Source organism: Panicum hallii, chromosome 3 (genome assembly GCF_002211085.1).
Source record: "Panicum hallii strain FIL2 chromosome 3, PHallii_v3.1, whole genome shotgun sequence".
Classification (NCBI taxonomy): domain Eukaryota; kingdom Viridiplantae; phylum Streptophyta; class Magnoliopsida; order Poales; family Poaceae; genus Panicum; species Panicum hallii.
In genome coordinates, this window is record NC_038044.1 from 15,059,920 (window position 1) to 15,074,928 (window position 15,009).

A 15,009-nucleotide genomic window follows, 5' to 3' on the forward strand; every position below is an offset into this window, starting at 1 on the left:
GCAGCTACCGGCTCCCGATAGGATAACACCGCACGAACCGAGGTGGGGTCTAGCTGTTCCGCATCCTTCTCTGCATCGTGCTCCCAGCAGCTTCCCCGTCGGACGCCGCAACCGCCTCCCGACGCGAGGCGGCCGTTGCTTCCCGCGCCGGCACTGATCCCCCACAGGCTGCACGGCTCCCAATTTCTCCTCCGCCACGCCTGGCGGCTGCCGAGGTACACACGGACCGCACCTGCGCCTCTCTCCATTCCCTCCCACCGGCGGCGCTCATTTTCTGCTGCCTCCCTCCCTCTGCGCTGTGCGGGCGGAGCGAGCGCGCGCGCTGGCGCGGGCGCAGGCGCGCGGCGCAGGCGACGGCTAGAGTGGAGCGGCTCGCAGCGCAGGGCGCTGCGCGGGCGAGCGGGCGCGGCGAGTCGGGGACGTAGCAAAGGCGCTGAACAGGCGACCAGCGCGCCGGAGATCTGGCACCTTCGGCTCTTGCAGCAGGGGAGAGTTCGAATGGGAGCAGGGGAGAGCGAGGTGGGGAGGAACGAAGAGATAGAGAGAGCAGGGGCGACAGTTGAGATGGGAGCAAGAGAGAGAAGGTGTGGAAAAGGGAGTCGGAGGAGGGGGTTCGGTTTTTAGGGTTGGCGATGCGAACGCTGCTGGGTGAGTGTACAGTGCAATATCGTACGCAAATTCTGGATGCGGTGCCGGATGGGAGTCTTGCTGGGGATAGCCTGAGGCGGCGAGGCTGAATCCCGGAGGAGGCGTCCGAGGTGCAGCGGGAGGAAGAGAGCATAGGGGTGAAATTGGCGTCGGACAGAAGACGAGAAGATTCGAGTCAGATATTTTCATCGGGGACCAAGCAGACAATAGGAACACCGTAGAGTTAGATTCGGACGGTGAAAAATATTTCACCGACGTGGACATCATGGTTGCCCGCGCCGGCGGCGCACTCTACTGACATCTAACTGCTGCTCCCCCATTGGTTGATGGCCACGGGATGCCACCCCTCCCGGCTATCGCGTCCCCACGCGAGCACGGCAGGCGGCCGCACGGACAGCGCGCCTGCGAAGCTGCAGACGACAGTGGCGCGGGCGGGGGCGGTGCTGCCGCTTCCCCATCGGCGCAGGGGCTAGGGCGGGGGCCGCTGCTCCTCCACTGACGGGGATGCCGCAGCAGCTCCGGCGGAGCACGCAGGCATGGCCGGCCGGCGGCTGGGGTGGAGCTTGCCGGTGCAGAGGGGGCAGGGGGACGCGGTGGCGGCTCGGGCGGAGCACGATAGCTTGACCGGGCAGCAGCTGGGGCCGAGCGTCGCGAGCGCTCTGGTTCACGGGTTACGGGCGCGAGGCCTGCGCCGACCACGATCAAACGGTTGATGTCGCTGGAACGCTAGATCAAACGGCTTGCAGGCTAACGGGCGACGTGGAGCAATGAGGGTCAGAGAACCGCCCGATTCCAGGGTCAGATTTCGTCTATTAGAGATGCCATGAAAAATTATTAGCGGATGCACACCCTATCTAATTTAATACACTATATGTTTCAAATCATAGGTGACTCTAATTTTGTTACAATAGTTAAATTTGTCCAACATTCACCAAGTATATAAAAAAATATAATGACATTTATGGTATCAAGTAAATATACTATTAAAACACACTTCATGGTCTGTAATTCAAAATCAAAACTAGATGAAAATTCGAGCCCAAAACATGGTCCGTTGATCTATATACGTCATCCATGGCTCCAAGCTGCTGAGTGCGGATCTATCAACGCGGCTCCAGGTCAGAAACGGAAACGTCGTTGATGGAGCGCTTCCGAGACGCCACGTCGCCACCCATGGAGACTAGCGATCCGAGCTCCTCACGGTGTCCTGCTCGTCCCCGGCGACCGTGCATGTACCTACCGGCACCGTGGCGAGACGAAGGCCGGCGCGTCGGGCGCGGGCAGCGTGATGGAGCGGCTGTTGAGCATGATGACGACGGACGCCATGCTGGGACGGAACTGCGGGTCCTCCTGGACGCAGAGCAGCCCGACGTGGACGCACCTCAGGACCTCCTGCGGTCGCCGCCCCTCGGCCGGGCAGCCGTCGAGCAGATCCCGGACGTTCCCGCGGCTCCAGTGCCTCCAGACCTGCGCACGTCCGGTGGTGCATGACACACGAGTTAACACCACATGGCGTGCATTTGCAAATGGTCAGTTACTCGTGCTGCTTTGATGGGTCTGAGGTTTGTTTCAGCTCTCACATGGGTAAGCAGATCTTCAGAAGGTCCAGAATCTTGGGTGAAGGTGTTGCGCCGGCCGGTGACGATCTCCAGGACGAGGACGCCGTAGCTGAAAACGTCCGATTTCGCCGAGAAGATGCCGTGCAGGGCGTACTCCGGCGCCATGTACCCGCTGTATTTGTCGAAGGCACGGCACGTCAGTGTGTTATGCGAAAGATTATCAGGTTAGTCAGAATAACTTTCAGGTTGCAGGCTTAAAGTTCGTTACTTTGTAGACTGGCCCAAACCTGCCTTCGCCGAGCTTTTCTCCTTCTGAGAAGTTGTCGGTGGCAGCTCGTAGCGTGCTCAAATCATACAGCAGAGACTCTGAGGTTCCCATTTCGTCATCATCTCCATGTCCTGCTCATGACAGAACAGAAAAAACTCAAGCCTATTGCTCGGGGAAAAAACCCTCAAGCCTGAACATTTCACTACAGTAGACTGAAGTTGTTTAAGCACTTACTGGTGCTTGGAACCTCCACATGCGTTCGTGGTTTTCTGTTCCTCTTGCAGAGATAGGCAGCAACCAGCACCAGCAGCACGACAGCAACAGGAATTGACACGAGAAGACCTGTCCTGACCGTGCGATTACTCCCTGCACTGACGCCAAACGGCGAGGTTTTTGTCGTCGTCGAAAATTCAGAATAGAAGCTATTTCATTCTTTTTGTCGAGATCAGTCATCGTCCCAACTCTGAAATCAACCTTGCTACTCAAAAGCAAGACGTTTCGTAACAGCCTCTCTTCTAAAGACGCCACGATTCTTTCTGAATTCATTTTTGCCCAGTCAAGGCGCCAGCAACTGATTTATGGTACGGATTCAACGAGGATATCGGAGAAACAGCAGGATATCGCAAAGTGACTGGACTACAGGACATCGGACTACCAAGCGCGTAAGGAAAGTGACTGGACTACAGCCTACAGGATATCGGAGACCTTGGACTCACCGTTGCTTCCTGGGCCCGAGTGATCGCTGCCGTTGACGGACCCGCATCCCGGGGCCGGTGCCGGCGACATGGCTGCCTCGGCGGCCTGGGCGTTGTAGAATTGGTACACCTCGAACCGGATGGAGCAGGTCCGGTAGATGACCCGGCCGCCCTGCCTCCCGTCGCAGCAGTTCGGGATGGACGCGACGGCGCTGGTGAGGCAGCGGTTGCAGTCGTCGGCGCCGGCGGCGAGGTCCCGCGTGCACTGCGCCACGCCGAAGATGTTCCTGAAGGACGGGAGGCCGATCTCGCCGGCCGCGAACATCCGTGGGGACGCGTACGCCGCCCTCACCGTGAGATTGCTCATCAGCACGCCGAGCCGCGAGTTGAACTGCGTTTGCTCGGTGGCGGTGGCGTTCTCCACGCTCACCCAGATGACCACCGGTGACCTGTCAACGGCGCTGAAAAAGCTCTCTGTTGAGTAACGCAGCAGGCACAGGTAGTCGTCGTCGATGAGCGTGGCCTTTTTCTGTCCCGCGCACTTGCTGGGGGCCATGTCCTTGGCCAAGCCATCGAGGCACACGCGGCAGACCGTCGCGTTGATGACGTGGGCACGGCACTTAGCGAGGCCGTACGCCTGGTCGGGCGAGGTTCCAGTGGTGTTCGTGGCGAACCCGACGGACGAGGCGGCGGCGGCGGCGGGAAGGGACGAGAGGAGGACGTCGAGGTTGGCCTGGAACGCGCTGCCGCGCGTGTAGTTGTCGTCGCTCGGGCACTAGTCAGGCTAATCAAAATGGAAGGCTTCGTATCCCTATTTTTAAAATACCACGTCAGTTTAGGGATGAATGAAACACTATACTTTCAATGAAGAGTTTTATTTCACTGTTTTCAAAACTAGCCAGTATAATTAAATACTAGTTGATCTTGTGTGGCACAAGATCTCCCGTGAAACAACGGCGGTCACAGTACGTCATTTCCAACGTCTTGAAAATGAGTTAGCAGCGTATCGTGGGAATAAAACTGGTTTCTTTCCCTCATTAAATCAGTGCCACTTCATCAAAAATACTGATATGTCATGATAATTAATGCCATAAAACTCGCTATGAAATTCCTATTATGATTAGCCTCAGATAACGTCGGCGTTGGCTGCCGTTACGAGGAGAGACGAGCAGAGGAGGATGGGGAGAAGGCGGTGGTGCATGGCTCGCGGGGAAGGCGGCCGCTACGCTGCGAGAGTGCGAGTGCTGATATGCTGCTTCTGACTTGCTGAGGTTTCTGGGCTATTTTGAGAAGCCCTACGGAAAATACAGTGGCCGCTACCCACCCAAGCCGAGGACCCAAATATCTTTCTTTGCTTTTCTTGTTTTTTAACGGCCGGTATTATTGCCAAGGGTATATATTGATAGAGAAGAGTTAGAGCATCTTCAATAGGAGTTCTAAATTGGGTCCTATCTTGAAATATAGGGCTTAAGAGAAAAAAAAATAGCCTCCAACAGGAGTCCTATTTTACAAAAAAAACTGGCAAATCAATTTAGAACTCAGTCTCCCGGGTCCTAGATATAGGACTCAATTGGTTGGGTCCTATCTCCGTTTTACCACGAAATCTAAATGACAGAGACTTCTTTCCCCAATGCCTCCGCTCCAATCTTTCCCAATTAGTTGTAAATGACATAATTTGAGACCCCGCTGTTGGAGTATAAGCTTTTTTTTATCCCTAAACACATCAAATATATCCCTAATACAAATTATAGGACCCAAATATAGGACTCATGGTTGGAGATGCTCTTGGACCTCGTTTGTTTTGGTCTGGAATGGCCTGGAACACGGCTGTTCCACCTGAAATAATTCGGTCTGGGTCCACCTTTAAATCTTCATTCATTTAGGCTCGGTCTGGAACGAAAACGGGCCATTCCAGACCTTTCCACCCCATCCTCAGGGGCCGTTCGGTTAGCCCGTTCCGGGCGTGGAACGGCCAGGAATCGTTCCGACGCTATGTAAATTAACGAAGCAACAGTGCGTCTAGGAATTATTCCTATATAACCGAACGAAGCCTCAGCCTAGAATGGATCCAGACCTCACGGAGCCACGGAATTGAAGCACTCCAGGATTAAGTGAGAAGCCCAGGATCCATTTGATCCTAGCCAGGGTGGAAAACAGACCTGGATTGTAAACTGGGCTACCGAACAAGGCCTTAGGGCATTAGGAGTGTACGAGGATGATCCGGCCCAAGTGTGGCTCCCACGATCAAATAAGACCGGCCCTGCTACATATGAGGCTAAGATCGACCTTAAGATGTGGGTCCCCGCTCTAAAATAAAAAACAGCTGATGCTTCTTGTTCTAGTCATTCTCTATCATCTGCTGCGCACGATTCACCCACCGCGGCAACAACACTAGCGAAATCAGTTCTTTAATTTAAGATCGGATCCTAAGCTTGAGGACCGACCTCATATTTTTTTCACGCTAGGACCTCCTTAAAGTTGATGCCGTAGTGTATGAGGTCAGCCTAGAGGACCTTTTAAGACCCCCTCTTTTGCAACACTCCGGAAGCCCTTAAGGGCTGTTTAAACGTACCCAGATATCTTTAGGATTGTTGCGTCTGCGCCAGCTTTACGATGGTCATAGTGACAAATATCCAAACCCTCAAACATAGGCTTGCCCCTATTGGGCCCCCTAGAAGTATGGGAATAAAGGAGCTTGTCGCAGTGTTTATCAGCGTGCCGAGGACTTATATCATGGACATAGATAGAGGGAAAAAGGAAAAAGAAGATGTAGTTGGAATTCTCCCCGCTCTTACCCGACCCTCTATCCAATGGTCAAACCTCCGAAGGTCCGACTGCCAGCGTACAAGGAACGGGGGTTCTCTACGCAGATGATTTATGGAGACGCTCGACCGCCATGACGTATGAAGGGAGTGGCCTACAAGATGGGCCCACCTGACCCCCATGTCTCGGGGTGCAGCTCGGCACCCCTAGAGGATCCCGGGGTGTAGCTCGGCATCCCGGAAGGCGATAGTTTCCTTTGCTCTGAAGGAAGAGCTATGATAGTTGTAGGAGCAGATATTATTAAATAACCCCAGAATGATGGCTGATGGGGTAGTGTGTCGCAACATCCGGCAGAACCATCCAACTCTCACAATAAAGATGGAAGGGCATGCAAGTCTACTACCTGCTACCTTATCCTGACATGCATGCACGCATATCCCAATACAAGGACCACCGGCCAACATCAATGGAGCAAGCATACATACACCCCAGGGTGCATGCGCATTAAAAAGCTATCTCCCTCTCTCTCTTGCCCACTTGATGCACGTACTCCAAGGTGAGTGAGGCCTCCTGCCACACACAAGCATGCGTGAAGGGTGGTGTATGCATGCATGTACTGCATGCAAGCATGTGGCAGATACATGCACCTGCACGCATTAAGGAAAGAAGCCCATGCATGAATGGCACGTCACCTTAGGGAGGACACCTTACCTATTTTCTGTATACAACCCGATGTGGGGATCCCTCTTGGATTATAAAAGCGGAGACTCAGGGCAGGAAGGGGGGAGGGCAGAGCTCAAGCACGAGCTCCCTCCCCATGTATTCTCTGGTTCACACACAACCACAAAATATACGGACAAGCAGGAAGTAGGGCTATTATCCTCCAGGTGCCCTGAACCTAGGTAAAATCTCTCAGCGCTCACCATCCATGTTGTCCAAGGAGATCAACGTGTTTAGCCTCTGGCCGAATCTCTAAACGGAGGTTCCACGAATCCTTACTTACGGTACTCACCCACCCGACACTCAACTGTCGGACGACCAAAGACCTCTTCACTAGGTCTCGACCGGTGAAAGCGAACTACTCACCCCTAGCACTCGATCCCCGACTGATCGGAGGGGCAGGGCTCGTTGGGCAAATGGCAGGGCTGCTCGACCTCTTCGTCCGTTAAAGAGGAAGGGCAGGTCCACCTTTGAATAAGGCTCCGTCAGGTTAAGTCTCTTGTGTGAACGCTGCCCGCCTCCGAAGACTATCATCACCTCTGTACTAAGCCCACATGATCCTCTATGGCCACCATGTCGAACAATTGATGGGACGGGATTTATCCCTAGCTAATCTAAGCCCCTAGGCTGCACCGGAGTTAAGGGCGAGTTTGACACTTGCCCACCTGCAGGCAAACCTACCCCCGAGGAGGAAAACGCAGCTCGTTCACACTACTGTAACCACGATCGACCGAGGGACATAGAAGAAGGGCCACCGGAGTATGACGGATAGAGCCCACCTTAGCTTTCACCCATCCAATATCCCTTGCTTTCCCTTAAACGTATAATAGGGAGGCGTAGGTCTCTCTCTGGCAACCCTAGATATTTTCCCTTACTCTCATCAGTTGGAGGTCATCTTCAACCTCTAGCCGACTCGTTTGTCACCTCTACTACAAACTTTTGAGCTCTCAAGCTCGGGAACACGGTCCAACCAAAATATGACGTAGAGTGTTAGTGCCTGGACCAGTGTAAACCTTGAGTCTCTCAGAGCAAGGTCATACAAGCGGACCCATAGCATAAATTTACTAGTCGACGCTACGAAATGTCAACACAATGTGAGGCTGGTCCCATCAATATCCCACCACATCAGCCATTAGGTCTTTCTAATCAGAACATCTAACCACTGAGCTGGTTCCTCTTATCAGAAACCTACTGCCTCACTGGAGATACAACTCAAGTGATGGTTCAATTTATATTGCTACTGTGTGTAGTGCACTGTCACACCTTAAAATATTTCATTTTAGGATATGAGTATCTTTTAGAATATGTTCATCCATCTTTAGGGTTTTTCTAGAATTTTCTAGATTTTTCTAGTATTTAGTCTCATTTTTCCCTAGAGCTAAAACCATTTTTTTGGAAAGTTTTAAAATCCTTTTCATGAGTCCTAAATATTTTATTTAAATTCCTCGTGTCCCAATTTATCTCCAGGATTTTCCCCGGAATTTTTAGAATTCTTTGGGATCTATTTTTTTGGTTTAAAAAATTTATCTAGACTTTTCTAGATTTATTTTAAGCCTGAAAATATATTCTGAAAGAATGAATTTTTTTCCTTTCTTCTTGTACCGGATTCAACCCGTGTTTGACCCAATCCACCGAAAACTCTAGAACCATGCCACGTGCAAGCTTGAGCTTGGCCCTTGCCATGATCTTTTGTCTGTTGCACTTCCATCGATAAAAAGTAAACCCAAATCTTCTCATTGAGATACCGAAGAAAACACTCTTGTTTTCGCCTTTTGCCTTTCCTTTCCAAAGCTTAATAGCTTCTCGTCAAAGTTAGCTGACCGACACTTACCGTCGATCGGCTTCCTTCACTGAGTTGGTGTTATGTAGAAGTTCCCCGTGAGATGATGAAACTCCCAAGGCCATTTCCCCTTTTGTTCTTTTTCTCATTCTGTAATTCCCAATTTCTCATCATACTCGGATTAATCATTTATATCACCATCTGCCCTTTTTCCTCTTTCTCATCCAACACCCTTAGATGCCCTATTCGATTTCCACATTCTCTAATCTTCCTCCCCGATCAATTCATGCTCGAAACAGTGCCCCGTGGTTCATTTTCAGTGTTTTTCCAATGATGTTCCATCATGTCACATCTGGTGGCACTGTTGCTCTAAAACCCTAGACTCAACCCAATCTCCCTCGGTAGTCCAGCCTTTTTCCTATCTCTTTACCCTTCTCTCCGCGATCCAAATTCTTTCCATCGGACTAAATCAATCTCAGCCCAACCGAGCGTCCTTCGTTTCCCTCTCTCTTCCTTGCCACGGTGGCTAGCCATTCGCCCCCCTCTCTCTCTCTCTGTCTGTACTCTCGAACAGCCCATTCACCTTCTACCAGCCTGACCTCATCGTACGACCATACTCTGTCTGCAAACCGAGCTAGATGTTCGCCTCATGCCATTTTGGTTTGATCCGAGATTGGATGGCTCACGTTGTTGTCCTTGGCAATCTGCGGCGTATAAGAAATTTCAGCATGCACGATCCATCTTTCTCTTTTCTATTCCATGCGCTCAAACAACCCGTTCGGCTTTGGCTAACCCGTTTTTCTTTTCAGCTCTCATCCGAACCATTTTGGCCCAGCCCATCTCCACCGGTTGAATCTGCTCTAGCCTCGTCTTTTGCAGCTTGCCAGCCCACAAGGCCCGATGGGCCTAGCCACTCGACCGGCGTATAGCAACAGCCAGATCGAGTCCGGGTGCTGCCAACCGCAACAGTTTGGTGCCACGCATGTCCAGACCTCGTGCACCCCAATAAATCGCAGAGCCATACCTCTCCTCGCCCCTGCTGCAGCTGTGCCCCCTCCACCTCGTGAAACCCTAAGCCCCGAGCGCCCTTCCGTGCAGTTGCGCCTTTCTGCTCGCCTCGTCTCGTGCAGGCCGCCACCGCAGGAGCGCCACACAGCAACAGAGCGCACCCAGCCTTGCATCGCCCCTCCCGCACAACCTCCTACCGTGCCTTGGCTCCCGCACAGCTTGTCGCCGCCGCCGCCGTGGCCATATGCACCCCTTGTCGCGTGTGGGAAAGAAAGGGTCGACCCCTTCGCTGTCGCCCTCGCCCTCCCCCATCGCCCCTGCTGCCTGCAGCCGTGCCGCCCCTCGACTTCTCGTGCGTCGCCACATCCCCTGCATCTACCCGGCGCCGCCTGCCCCCTACAACGCCCCCTCTCTCGAGCACACGCCACCCAGGAAACTGCATGTTCTGTGCAGTGCGCCGCCACCCTTCCCGTCGCCATGGTGAGTCCCCGCCGCCGGTAAGGCACAAAACGGACCCTCCTTGTCGTCCTCTCTCTTTTCCCCTACTTCCCCCGCTCTCCCATGGTCTAAATCACTGCAAATTTGGCTAGCAGCAAGCTCCTTACGGCAGCCATGGAGGAGCCCGAGGTTTTGCAGCTCACTCTCTGGAGAAAGATGTAGTTTTCCTCTTATTTCTTGTGTCTTGCCAAATCTGATGAAAACTCCCTGGTAGATTAGATCTTTTCAACCCAGCCCCATCCTGATCTTTTACGGATCTAACCCTAATCTTTCACCTCTTTCTGAGCATAATTTTCTATGTGTTGCAAATCTTTTCTGCTAGCCCTTCAAGTGTATGGTTAATCATGACTAGGTCCCTGAATCAACGTTTGGCCCACATAATCGCCATTTTAGATCCGTTTTGACCCATTCTTTTTATGTTAATCTTGTTTTAGCGCAAGCTATCGTTGAGCAACGTTGTTGTATTATAGTTTATATTTTAAAATTAAATATAGATTTAATTTGATAAATATTCTCTCATCTAGTATTTTCAAATTAAAATCTATTTAAGTATATACTCTGGTTTTTTAATTAATGTTAATATGATTAATACCAACTTCAATATGTCTATAATTATAATTTATTTAGTTCAACACGAAATATAAATTGTGCATTTAGATGTTCTCACAACTTCTTTGCTAATTAATTGTTGAATTAGTGTAATTTCTACATAGATAATTAAATAAAATTTGATTAAGTTCTACTTTATTTTTATAAATACAAATATAATATAAATTAATTATAACCAATGATATTTTTTAAAATATCTTTTGGATTTGTTTTATAAATAAAATAAATGAAGCTTATAGTTGTATATTTTCTTTTATAATAGAAATCTTCCGATAGCTGTTTCTTTTTAATCGTAGCTCCGTTTTCCTTATTTCTTTCGCTCACATGATCGTAGAAACTAGCTCTCTCCTTTAGTACACTTTTTTTAAGCTTTCCTTTTGTATGGTTTGTTGTTCTTAGTTCTTCTTGTTTGTTTGTTTGTTGTGGTGCTTTTGGTCCGATGCTCGTTTGACGTTAGAATGAGCACGATCTAAGAGTTTTGAAGATTAAGAGTTTGAAGAACAGGAGTTGAAGACTCTGATCAGCTATTGTTTGGAAGAAAGGCAAGTATTTCTTGATCATTCTTTTTTTCCTAATAATCATCATAATAAATATAACCTTTTCTTTTATGCATGCATGTGTCTTGATTTTGATGGATCCTAATTAATGATATGCATAGTCTTTATGATCATTCCTTGTTAACCTAACCTGGGTTTTACCTTTCTGTCGGGTAGCTACAACTTTGTTGCTATAATTGGTTCTTGTATGGGAATAATTTATAACCATGATGATATCAATAATGATGCTACACCTTTTTTACTTCATGTTCTTGGTTACTTTGTGTTGTTAATCACAAGATCATATCTGTTTAATCAGAACATGGAGAACCATCCAGAAAAATAGTACAACCACAATACTACATGGCTTTGGTCTTGACTAACTAATTAGAAACACTAGCTTATGACAATCTTATCAAAAGGGCAAGAGGGGTTGCATCATAGAGGTATAGCTCGGTCCACTTGAGGCTTTGATATGTGGTCCTTGATAAGACACTTCCTCATTAGGGAGAGTTATGATCACTTTGATTTGAAATCTTAGCGGATTGTCATAAGTTAGAGAATCTTTGTAAAGGCCTCGTAGTGAATCCCTTGCCACTCACCAGTGTTTAAGAGACTAGCTATCTCGGACAAATCGGGTGACACGAATTGTGGGTAAAGTGTACCTCTGCAGAGTGAAAACTGATACATCAGCCGCGGTCACGGTTAAGAGCGGCTTGAACCCTCACATGATTAATGAATTTGAAGATGAATTAAATCGTGAATCGTAAATAGTTTTGGATATTCTTATGCTATACCAGTTCTCTTTCTTGCTATAAACTTATACCTTAGTAATCATGTGCAAATAAAATATGACCAACTAAAACTGCTTACCGTAGTTAGCCGGTCAACCTTTTCTTACTTTTGATCTTTATGTCATATAATTCCCAACCTTTTATGAGTACCGACCATAAGTGCACTCATACTTGTTATAATTGCTGCTCTAAAGAGAAAGTTGATGTGAAGTCTCTTAAAGATGATGCTGAGTTCTAGGCCCACGCTACCTCTAGTCGATTGGCTATAAAGTTTGAAGTTTTCATTTCCAGGATAACCTGTATATCTCTGATAATCTTTAGTCTTTTAGTTTTTTTATACTGTTATCGATTATTCATTAATAATATATGAAACTTGATCTTGATATTTATATAGTTATGCATTCAGTTTTATCCTTAAAACCCTTAAAACCGGGTGTAGCATGCGGCCATGCACATTGATGTTGGAAATTGGCAACTATTGAACTGGTTATATTTAGTTAATGACTTAGGATATGGGAAGATTGTATCAAAAGAATTGTTCCTATATTAGATAAAAGCTGAAGCTGCCATGGCACGGACACGCTTTCCTAACAAAGGTTTATCCAAAAGAATCCGCTATGGCCATAGCCCACAAGCTATTAAGCATAGTCCCAGTACGAAGGTAAGAAGAGGTTGAATGTACCAATATTTGAGATTCGTGCGAACAACTTACACCGTTGATCCCTGAAGCCCTAACACACATCACCTTCCCCTGCCTCCTCCACCCCGCCGCCGACGCCGGCCTCCTCCACCTCTGCCGCCACCGTCGGCCTACTCCTCCACTCCAATGCCCTTGCCTCCGGCGCGCCGCCGCCCTCGACCCTGCGCGCGCCCCATCCCCGACGCCGGCGTGTCCAACCGCGGCCCCTGCCACTCCCGCCCGCTCTCGACGCCGGACGCGCCGCGCCGCCCCTAGCTCCGGCGCCCCGCTGCGCTGCTGCCCCCGCCGCACGCCGGTAGTGGCCGCTGGAGCCGGAGAAGGAGCTCCAACAAAAATGTTGAAACATTTTTTTATAAAAATGTTAAACAAAATTTCCAGAAAAATGTTGGATCAACTTTTTCAGCATTTTTCAAGATTTCTTGAAAAATGTTGAACCTTGGAAAAAATATTGCGAGGTTCAACATTTCTAAGTTCAACTTTTTAAAAAATGTTGGCCCAACTTTTTTTGAAAAATGTTGGTCCAACTGTTTTTAAAATGCTACAATATTTTTGCAGTGAGCTATCATCAAGTGGGAGGGTTGGAGAAGAAGGTGAGAAAGAAGAAAATGAGGTTAAGATGGGCCTTGGTGGGCTGGAAGTTTCAACTCCTATCTATCTTTCATAGATACTCGCATTCTTTCTGGATTTATTCCAGAATTTAACCAGCGCTATTCTTCTGGTGGTACGCGGTACGCTTGTTGCCGGTTCGGTTTCTTGGATGTGCTTACAGGGGATAGGGTTACATGTATTCATAGAGCTGACTGGTGAGTGTGCGTGCGTGTATAAGCGTCTTCATCTGTATTTTGTAAAAAAAAGACGGAGACGATTCAGCGGCATTTTTGTCTAGCCATGACGCGAGGCTGAATCGGAAAGTCCAAAGTTTAGAAACCGCGCTGTACACGTTCACGCAGTGACACCGACACACAAATAGCAAACGCATGAGGAAAGGGGTCGGCACAATCGTCAAGAAGGCACAATCGTCAAGAAAGGGCAGAGACTGGAGATTTGACTGACTGGAGCGTTGCGGGCGGGATAGGTCGTCACTGCCGTTGACAGGCGCTGGCGACATGGCCGCCTCGGCGGCCTGCTCGTTGTAGAACGGGTAGATCTCGAACCGGAGCGAGCAGCGCTTGACGAAGATCCGGCCGCCCTCCTTCCCGTCGCAGCAGATCGGGATGGTCTTGATGGCCAAGGCGAGGCAGAGGCTGCAGTCGTCGGCGGCCGTGTCCCGGGTGCACTGGGCCATGCCGTAGATGGTCACGAAGCGCGTGTGGCTGACCGCGCCGGCCGCGAACATACGCGGTGACCCATTAGGCCGCCTTCCTGGTGAGGTCGCTCATCAGCGTCACGTTGGTGTCGTTCTGCTCGTAGACCGGGTCCGACGTCCCGGGGACGCCGAAGAAGCTCGCGTTGTAGTAGCGCAGCAGGCAGCCCTCGTACACGAGCATGGCGCTCTTCTGGCCCGGGCACTCGCCGGCCATCTCGCGGGGCCGAGTCGTCGAGGCACGAGCGGCACTCCGGCGCGTTGATATCGCCGCGGCACTGCGCGAGGCCGTACGCGCGGTCGGGCGCGGCGCTGGTGGCGTTCTGGGCGAACCCGGAGGACGCGGCCGCGGCGGCGGGGAGGGAGGAGAGGACCGCGTCGAGGTTGGCCTGGAACGCGCCGCGGCGCGAGTAGTTCATGTTGCTCGGGCAGTCGGAGAAGACGCGGAACCTGAGGTCATCGGCATTAGTCCTCGTCGTGGTGAGGCGGAGAGAGAGGCAGAGCACAAGGAGAGGGATGAAGCTGTGCATGGCTCGTGGACAAGGTTGCTGGTGCACTGGCCACTGCGTGCTCGTGCTGGTTGCTTCTGAAGGCGGATGTGTTAATATTTATTAATATGGATGACCAGGTAACTAGAGAGACACAGCAACCATACATACATGCATTACCTGAGACACACAAAGATCAGACATCATAGCTCAGGTGAATTACTGTGATTTCTTCTCAAAAAGTAGCGCACAGAAATTAAAGCAAGCAATAAATGAATTAGTGTTCAAAGATCATGCATCCAAGACATCAGAAAACGCCAAATGAAAAGGCTAAACAAACTCGATCCACGGTCTGATCGCAACACGCCCTTGTCAGACCGCTATCAACAGACGATTTGACTTGACCGCACACAAAAAACAGCCTGACCACTGGCAATTCACTGGACAGTCACTAGTCAGAAGTGCGACCGCCTCGTGGTCTGATCGCTGAACCTTATATTGAGTCCCTCGTCCTTTCGATCTCAACCAATGCAAGCTTTCCGACAAAACCTTGAAATCACCATGGATAGCTCTAGTGTTCTGCAAACGATCGAAATACTACTGCAAAATCGATGAGAAAAAGCTGCGCACATTAGTCGAC

The 15,009-nt window shown here is 50.0% G+C and overlaps 1 pseudogene; it reads right to left on the bottom strand.

Moving 5' to 3' along the window:
- Positions 1–1,828: 1,828 nt before the first annotated feature.
- LOC112885268 lies at positions 1,829–14,411 on the bottom strand (annotated as a pseudogene).
- Between the last annotated feature and the right edge of the window lie 598 nt (positions 14,412–15,009).